Below are 9,916 nucleotides of genomic sequence, written 5' to 3' on the forward strand. Positions count from 1 at the left end.
ATGTGGATGGACCTAGAGGGTATTATGCTAAGTGAAGTAAGTCATAGTGAGAAAGACAAATACTGTATGATTTCACTTATATGTGGAATCTAAAAAAAAAAAAAAGGAAAAAGCAGAATCACACGTATAAACATAGAGAACAAACTAATGGTTGGCAGTGGAGGGGGAGGTTGGGAGATGGACAGAATGAGTGAAGGGGAGTTGGAGAATACAGGTTTCCAGTTATGGAATTAATAAGTCACAGGAATAAAAGGCACAGCATAAGTCAATGATATTATACTAACATTGTATGGTGACATATGGTAGCTTCTCTTGTGGTGAACATAACATAATGTTTAAACTTTTTGAATCACTATGTTCTACACCTGAATCTAATGTAATGTTGTATGTCAACAACACTAAAATTAAGAAAAAATCATTTAAAAAAATCTTACAGACTTTACAAAAAAAAAAAAGACTAAAGAGACGGAAGAGTTAAGTAGCTCTGGAGACCCAGGCCTTGTACTCTTATATCTACCAGTCATGGGATGCAGACTTATTCAAGGGAAAGGGCAAGGCCTTGGGTGAGGTGACTCTCTTTGGTTAAGGGCAATTCCTGGAGAGAACTCAACTGGAAACTGTCAACTGCCCAATTTTACTTGAATGCCCTAGGTCTAAACAGAGATCTAGGCAGCACACCACAGGATCTACTAAAATATATATATGTGTGTATAACATATGAATGAGACATACAGAATAAAGCAAACAGCCAGTATGTTGGAAAGAATAATGCAACTGCCAAAAGGTCCATGTCCTAATCCCTGGAACATGTGAATATCTTACCTTACATGGCAACAGAGACTTTGCAGATATGATTAACTTAAAGATTTTGCGATGGGTTTATTATCCTGGATGATATGTGAGCCTAATGTAATCATAAGGGAAGGTCAGAATCAGAGGAGATCTGATGATGAAAGCGGGGATTGGAGCAATGTGGCAGCAACCAAGCAATGCAATAGACTCTAGATGATGGAAAAACCAAAAAATATACTCTCCCCTAGATCCTAGAAAGATCTTTGCCTACAATATGATTTTTGCCCCATAAGACCCATTTCAAATTTCTGAGCTTGAAATCTGTAGGGTAGTAAATTTGTGTTGTTTTAAACTACTAAATTTGTGGTAATCTGTTACAGTGACGATGAGAACTAATATGCCTGGGTATCAGAACCCCAGGTTAAGCAATAGATCATTAACCATGCCTCTGAGAGTACCTGTATGCCTTTCTCCAGTCGCATTTCTCTCCCTTTCTACCAAAGGTAACAACTATTCTGAATATTAATTTTATCATTTCCTTACTTTTCATCATAGTTTTACCATATATATTATATACCATTAGTATTTATTAATATATTATTAACAAGTATTATTATAAATATTAACATATAATATATTACATATTAGTATATGTTTCTAATGGTATATTGTTAAGGGTTTATGTTTTATAGTATTCTGAAATTGCTCTATCATTCAACATTGTGTTTTTGAGATTCAGCAATATGAATGTGTGAAGCTATGGTTCATTTTTTTACTGCTGTTAATATTCTAGTTTTATGAGTATATGGTAATTTAACTATCCTCCTGTTGGACATTAATCTACCTTTTCACACTTGATTTAATCAGCAAAATTTCTGCAGATTATCTTCCAAACTGATAAGGGAAAGGTCTGAGGAAAAGCATTTCAGGGAGATCAATATGGTACTACAATCTTTCCCTTTCTCTTGACCTCAGTTTCTTTTCTGGCAAATGAATAAATATCTTTCTCATTGTCATCACCTAACTTATATGGTAAGTTCCTAGATGATAGGAATTGTTTCGCTAAGCATATGTTTTATATTATACAATACTTTGTATAATGTTTTGCTGGTGTTGAATAATTATTAAATAATAATAGCAATAAATGTTACATACTTCGTGCATGTAGGGGTCAGGACATTTTAGTTGCAAACAACAGAAACTCAACTTATACAAACTTAAGCAGAAAATATATTGGTTTGGCTCACATCTGTGGAAATTTCTCTCACATCTGTAGGAGGAGCTAGAGCTTTAAGACACATCTGTATACAAGGGTTGAAATGATGTCTTTAGGACTCTGTATCTGTCTGTTGCTCAGATTGCCCTTCCCTGCCTGACCTCATTCTCAGAAAAAGAATATTATAATGGAGAGATACCTATTGTTAGCTTCAGATCTGCTTCATCTTACAAATTATTTTTCCAGAAAAAGACAACATCCCACTTCCTCCTAGTGACCACATATGAAATCTCTGATGATTCAGAGATATTTTGGTTGGTTTTGCTTAGGTCATGGCAGTCCTACCTGCTTCACGTGAACTGAAAATATTAATACGCAATGGATGAGGGTCCTCCAAAGGAAAGGATGCTGAGTAGGAAAAAATGTCCTCTACCACATATAACAGGAATGCATTCTGGGTTTAATGCATTTAACACTTTGCTTAATGTGAAGATGCTGAGATCTTAATCTAAATAAAAATAATCTTTATGGGGCAACTGGGTGGCTCAGTCGGTTAAGCATCTGCCTTTGGCTCAAGTCATGATCCCAGATTACTGGGATTAAGTCCCACGTCAGGCTCCCTGCTCACGGGGGAGTCTGCTTCTCCCTCTCTCTCTACCCCTCCTCCCTGCTCATGCTCTCTCTCTCTCAAATAAATAAATAAAATCTATTAAAAAATAATTTTTATAAGGATGGATTCTCATAATTAATGATAAAGCTGCAAATAGAATTTAGATTTATAGCTTATTATTATTATTACAGGGGTTACATTTCCTCTTTGATAGCTAGAAAGTTCTTAAAGTAAATGGAAAGATCTATGAGGCACATGCCGTTTTGTTAAATTTTGAACCACAAAAGTTTTCAGCTTTAAAAACTGATTTTCACAGTATCCATGCTGTGAAAAATACCTGTGACAAGACTTAATTCACTTTCAGTTCAGTGCTTCTCTAATTTGGAACGTAGATGTTTCTTTTTTTAGTATGACTCTGATCCTGTGTGTGTGTGTGTGTGTGTTGGGCCATATGAATAGACAAAATGATTGACTGGAAAGAGCAGAGGGGCTGTGAATAACGAGGCCTGGGTTCCCACAAAACTTTTTTAGTAAAGCTTTACAATACTTACTATGTTGCAATTATCCCCCATGTTGCAATTTATCCTTTTACTTATTCTATTTAATCATCTGGTAGGATGTGAACACCTCCACCTCAAAACAAGGATTGTGTTTTAGTCATTTTTGTATCTCAAGCTGAGACAAACATCTGGCACACAGAACTCACTGAATAAAGATATATTGAATTATTATTATTAACATAATAGTATTTACCAAAAATAGCAATATTAGTCATCATAATACTAATAAATACCACTTATTTTTTATTTTTTTTTTAAGATTTTATTTATTTATTTGAGAGAGAATGAGATAGAGAGAGCATGAGAGGGGGGAGGGTCAGAGGGAGAAGCAGACTCCCGGCTGAGCAAGGAGCCCGATGCGGGACTCGATCCTGGGACTCCAGGATCATGACCTGAGCCGAAGGCAGTCGCTTAACCAACTGAGCCACCCAGGCGCCCAACTTATTGAGTGACTAATGGGTGCTATGTATTTTTCAAGTTATTTTATTGTTTATTAAGTGAATTTAAAAACTTCACTCTTTGCATTAGGTTTCCTCATTTATAAAAAAGAACATAGCTAGATAATATCTAATATGTCTTTCAAATTATATGTTTATAGGAATTTATTTTCCTGTTGACTTCCATTCTAGGACTGGAGATGTGTTCTTATGGAGAAGGTTTAGATCAAGTACATTAAAAAATTTCAATTGGTACACATTGAAAAATATTTATTCACTAGGGACTGTATTCTGTGTTTTTCTAGAACTCTGGAAAAAGTTGGAAAAAGCTCTCTGCTCTTCCACATAGGTACACATTATATGTTTATAGGAATTTATTTTCCTGTTGACTTCCATTCTAGGACTGGAGATGTGTTCTTATGGAAAAGGTTTAGATCAAGTACATTAAAAAATTTCAATTGGTACACACTGAAAAATATTTATTCACTAGGGACTGTATTCTGTGTTTTTCTAGCAGTCTGGAAAAAGTTGGAAAAAGCTCTCTGCTCTTCCACATAGGTACACTATCTTTAAAATTCCAATTAGGGTGAGCAGGACACTCGAGCAGTTGTTCTCCAGGCTTCCCTGACACCTACCATTTTTGGAGTTTTATGCCTTGAGAGCTTCAGAGCAGATCCATCCCCTCCCAATATCAATCTGTTTCTAATTGTAACAATTTAGAAAAAATACTCTGAGTTAAGCAGTAAAATATTCTATTTCCAATTTGTCTTAATTTCATCATTCCTTTATCCTATTTATTATGCAAGCTGACTTTTATCATAGCTTTAATATAATAGACTTTGATGTTATTGTAGTAGTGGTTCACCTAGGTGCTCTAGTTGCTAATTATCTCATCAATAATAATATAGTTGCTTCAAATAAAATTTCACAACATAATTGGATTATTTGCCTGAAGGTGCTTGTGATACCTTATACTCAGCAGTTGCTTTTTTTTTTTTTTTTAGATTTTATTTATTTTTTTGACAGAGAGAGAGACAGGGAGAGAGGGAACACAAGCAGGGGGAGTGGGGGAGGGAGAAGCAGGCTTCCCGCGAAGCAGGGAGCCCGATGTGGGCTCAATCCCAGGACCCCGGGACCATGACCTGAGCCAAAGGCAGACAGACGCTTAACGACTGAGCCACCCAGGCACCCCTATACTCAGCAGTTTTTAAAATTTTTGACATCGCATGATGAACCACCGTTTTTATGCAAGGTTTTGATGGTAAATATGTAAGTATTCATATCCTGAGCAGATTTTATTAACAGCTGTAAGTTCTCATTAGTTTTTTTCATATTCATAAGTACTTTAAAGCAAAACAAGAAGGTATATTTCAAGACATAATGGCATTTGTTCAAGAATAATGAGTAAAATGAAAAGAAAGAATGTGATAAGTACTTTATGTATAAATAACCCACTAGGGAGTTTCAAAGTAGAGACAATCACAACCTGTGTGGAGAATCATTAAACTTTCATGAAGAGGTAGCTTTGAGGTAAGGAGACTGCATTCCTCAATTTGGGGTTGGATAGAATTTAATATTATAATTGGACAGAAAGAGTGAAGGAAGGCCATTCCAGGTCGAAGGAATATCATGTAAAATATAGGGAAGCTCAGAGAACAGAATGTGATATTGTAGGGTTATTCATTTCTCTCAACAAATATTTATTGACTGTCAACTATGTAAGAGGCACCGTGTAGGTGATGGGTGAACCAGTTGTCCCTGAGCTGGAGGAGGCTATTGAGATTATACTCTCTAGACCTGAATTATAACTGCCGACTTGACATCTTACTTTGGATGTTTCAACCTCAACATATCCATAACTGAACACATGCTCTTCCCCCTTGTGAGCATCTTTTCTTTGGGGGGCAAGGTTTCCCCCCACTATTTGTAAGCTTAGAAGCCATAGAGGCCAGCTCCTCCCTTCTTTATGTCCTCTTCCAATCAAAACGTTGACATATGACCTAGACTTCACCATCGGGACATTCCTGCCAGGGCTTTACATCTGGAACAAGATTTAAAGGCAAAGATGAAGGGATGGTGAGAAGTCATTTACAGTATAGTGGCAGCAGTGGTATCCTGTGGGGACAGTAGCTCACTTGCCAGACTTTTTCTACCAACAGATAGTTGTAGTGCTGCTTGCTTTTCTTTTTTAAAAAAAATATTTTATTATTTGAGAGACAGAGAGAGAGAGGGGGAAGGAGGGAGAGCATGAGCAGAGGGAAGGGCAGAGCGAGAAGCAGGCTCCCCATAGAGCAGGGAGCCCGATGCGGGGCTCCATCCCAGACCCTGAGATCATGACCTGAGCCAAAGGCAGATGCTTAACCAACTGAGCCGCCCAAGTGCCCCTGCTTCTTGCTGTTTATCCTTCTGAGATGACCTTGGTTTATATCTGTTTTCCAAGTCTGGTCTTAAAACCTTACATCCATTCTGTAAAATCCTTTTGCTTTTACTTTGGTTGTTTTCTTAAGCTAATATAGATGCTGCCCTGGTGCCCTATATTACATCTCCTTGATCCATTTCTGATTTCAGCTGCAGCTGACATGAACATTTCTGTGCAAGGTCATACTCTCTTCACTCTAACAACATCCCTCAAGCAGGAGCCACCTGTCTTACAACTTCTGCCCAAGGGCCTTCTCTGATGCTGCTGGAGTCCATTTACTCTCACATAGCACAGCTCAGAACTGCACTATTAATGCATTGAGGGAAATAGCGGATGGATAAATGCTTCTTTTTGACCTTCAGGCGGGTAATGTGGGGATGTGTTCTATATACTTCTTAGGACAGCTTAGTGGTGAGCATTATCCCATGGTAGAGACCTGAAAACATGCCTTTAAATTGGCTTTTCACCTTTTCTATCACACTCTTCCTCCTCCATGAATCCTGCTTTCTGGTATCAACTCCCAGATAAATGATACTCAAATCAAGCCCCAAATAAATAGTACCCAAGTCCTTGTCTCAAGTCCTGCTTTCAGGGAAAGCCAAACGAACGCACATAGCTAAAATTGGTTTCAGTTGCTCATGCTGATACATACACACCATGCCTGTTACTCTTCCAGTGACCCCTTTCTCAATTAATGGTACCACCATCAAGTTAGTGCACAGATACTTAAGAGCCATTCATAAATCCTCCCTTCTCCTTCATCCCCATGTTGGTCCCATATTCAATTACTTCACCAAATCCTGTTGATTTTCTCTCTTGAGTATTTCTTGAATACATCCATTCCCCCCATCTTCACTGCCACTCCTTTAGTTCAATTATGAACATATCTCATGTGTACAACTGCAGTTATTCACATCCACTCTAGCCCTCTATCCAATCTCTTTTCCATATTAAAACCAGAATAATATTTCAAAGTTTCTTCAATATATTCAAAAATTTTATTATCCCCTACTTAAAATACTTAAATGGCATTCCATCACCCTACAAATAAAGACAGCATTCTGCAATCTGGTTTAGAAGGTTCTGCATGATGGGCCTCTACATCCTCTCCAGAGGCATCTTTATGTTTCTCTCCCCTCTCAGCCCTAGCCACACTGGCTACTCTAAATCCCTCATATTCACCAAGTCCACAGGATCTTTTCATGTATTGTTTCATCTGCCTGTAATTTTTCTCCTCTCTCTTCATTCACTAATTCTGTGGTTAAGAGTGTGGACCCTAGAACCAGACTACTTTGTTTTATAATGTCAGTTTCACTAGTAACTGCTGTGTGACCTCAGGGCAAGACACTTAACTATTATGTTCCTTAATTTCCTAAGCTGTAAAAATGGGGGAAGAAAAGAAACACCTAAAGCAATGTTGTAAGGGTTAAATGGGTCAATAACACATGTGAAACACATAAAACAGTACCTGGCACATAGCATAACTATGTAATTGTTGGCTTTTAGTTAGTTGACTTAGATTAGGTATCACTTTTTTCAGTGAAGGCTTCCCTCATTTCCCAAATAAGTTAAATACCATCACTCTAGACTCCCTGTACCTTTCTTCATAGCACCACAGTCATAGTTTTACACTTATTTATGTGATTTTTTAAAAATAACTGAGATATTGGCTACACAGGTGTTTCTTTTATTCTTTTTTTTAAGATTTTATTTTTATTTAGTTGAGAGAGAGAGAGAGGGAGGGAGGGAGGGAGAGGGAGAGTGAGCACTAGCAGGGGGAGGGGCAGAGGGAGAAGCAGACTCCGCGCCCAGTAGGGAGCCTGATGTGGGGCAAAATCCCAGGACCTTGGGACCATGACCTGAGCTGAAGGCAGATGCTTAACCAACTGAGCCACCCAGGTTTTTATTCTTTTACATTAAAGTTTATATTTAAATTCTTTAAAATTTAAAATTTTGTTATCGAATATTAACATAGGATAACCTGCACATTTAAAGTATATGATTTTGTATAGCTTTGACATATGTACACAGATACAAAGTATCACCACAATCAGGCCATATCAAAGTTTTAAGTACCCTTACTCCCAATATGTGTTTCCACACAGGGTCTTTATGTGATGAATATTCTGATGCCTTATCTGCCTGAGTGTATCTTTATTTCAGCCACACACTTAGATAAATAGGTTAGTTACATGTAAAATCCTAGATTCAAAGTTCCTTTCTTTCAATATTTTGAAAATACTTTTTCATGTTCTTTTTGCATGCCAGTTTTATTCTTGTAGCTTTTATGTGATTATTTGACTAATGTCTTTTTCCACAGAGAGACTGTAATCTCCATGAAGGCAGGGGTCATGTGGTTGGTTTGTGCTTATCATTTTATCCCATTGTGTATCCAGCACACTGCCTTGGTACTTAATAGATACTCATTAATATTTGTTGAATGAATGAATGAAGGTTTAGGATGAGGCAAGTTTAGAAATATATTTGGAATAATGTTTTGGATGGCTTTGAATGCTCGTTGAAGAGTTTGTATATAATTTGGCAAGCAATGGAGTTATAAAAGGTTTTAAAATATTGTAGTGACATAATTAGAGCAGAGCTTTAGGAAGTTTAGTCTGACAGCAGTATATTAGATACATTGGAGTACATGAAACTAGAGTCATGGAAACCAATTATAGTGCCATAGCCACAAGGTAGGCTAAGTATGAAGAGCTGAACTCAGATGCTGGCTGTGGGAATTGCAAATTGAAGACATATTTGAGAAAGGACCAGACTTACAAGCGTGATTTTTTTTTTATCCAACAAGAAGCTGTAACTTTATTAATGATAGAAACAGTACAAATTTCAAACCAAGCTGCAGTTATTCTTTTGAAACACCAAAAAAAGCCCTCGTTTTCAGATGGTTACATTGTTAATTCCATAATAGCATTTTCGATATCATTACTGTTGTTCTTCAGGGTTTGGACTGCCTTTGCTCTTGACACATTTGCTCGTGACATGACCAATTCTATGTCCTTAACCTGTACACCGGTTTCATCAACCTCTTCCTCTTCACTCTCCTCTTGTACAGTTCGAGTCTGTGTGTTTTCTTGAATGTTTGAGACAGCTTCACCTTGAACTTTGAATTTCTCAGCAGCTGCTAGTTGTGCTTGCTGAGACAAATCCTTGATCTTGGCTTCCCCAAAAACTATGTAGGTATCTGAAGCTGGGCTCTTGTAGACATCTGGTTTTGTGATGACGAAGAGGATATTCTTAGATTTTCAGTTAGTGACTCTTGTAACCCCTGTAACCTGTCGAAGACCCAGTTTGGACACAGCCTTCTGTGCCTTCTTTTCACTCTGGCTCTGTTCTGCTTTACTGACCGGTTCTTCATCGATTTCTGCAGCTGCTTCCAGCTGGGCCTGTTGTGTGGTTGCCTGTGTGGAATCCTGTTCCTCAAGCTCTGGTACTGATTCATTACTGTTGGATTCTGTTCCAGACCCTGTCTCAGCCTGGGGCTGTGGCAACTTCTGCTCTGTAGCAGGGACGGTTTCTGTGGCTTCACCAGGCATTTTGTGAGGGGAACGTGGAACCAAGATGGCGGCAGAAAGAGAGCGAGCGAGAGCGTGACCCACGCCTGTTGCAGAAGGAAGCCTGGCAGACAAGGGTGATTTTTATGTTTCAAGTCTGGGGGTGCCTGGGTGGCTCAGTCATTAAGCGTCTGCCTTCAGCTCAGGTCATGATGGGATCGAGCCCTACCTCGGGCCCCCTGCTCAGCAGGAAGCCTGCTTCTCCCTCTCCCACTCCCTCTGCTTGTGTTCCCTCTCTTGGTGTGTCTCTCTGTGTCAAATAAATAAATAAAATCTTAAAAAAAATTTCAGGTCACGGGCGCCTGGGTGGCTC

General features: G+C 38.3%; 1 pseudogene; it reads right to left on the reverse strand.

Moving 5' to 3' along the window:
* Positions 1 to 8,937: 8,937 nt before the first annotated feature.
* LOC110575504 lies at positions 8,938 to 9,665 on the reverse strand (annotated as a pseudogene).
* Positions 9,666 to 9,916: the final 251 nt, after the last annotated feature.

This window comes from Neomonachus schauinslandi, chromosome 2, assembly GCF_002201575.2.
Source record: "Neomonachus schauinslandi chromosome 2, ASM220157v2, whole genome shotgun sequence".
Lineage (NCBI taxonomy): Eukaryota > Metazoa > Chordata > Mammalia > Carnivora > Phocidae > Neomonachus > Neomonachus schauinslandi.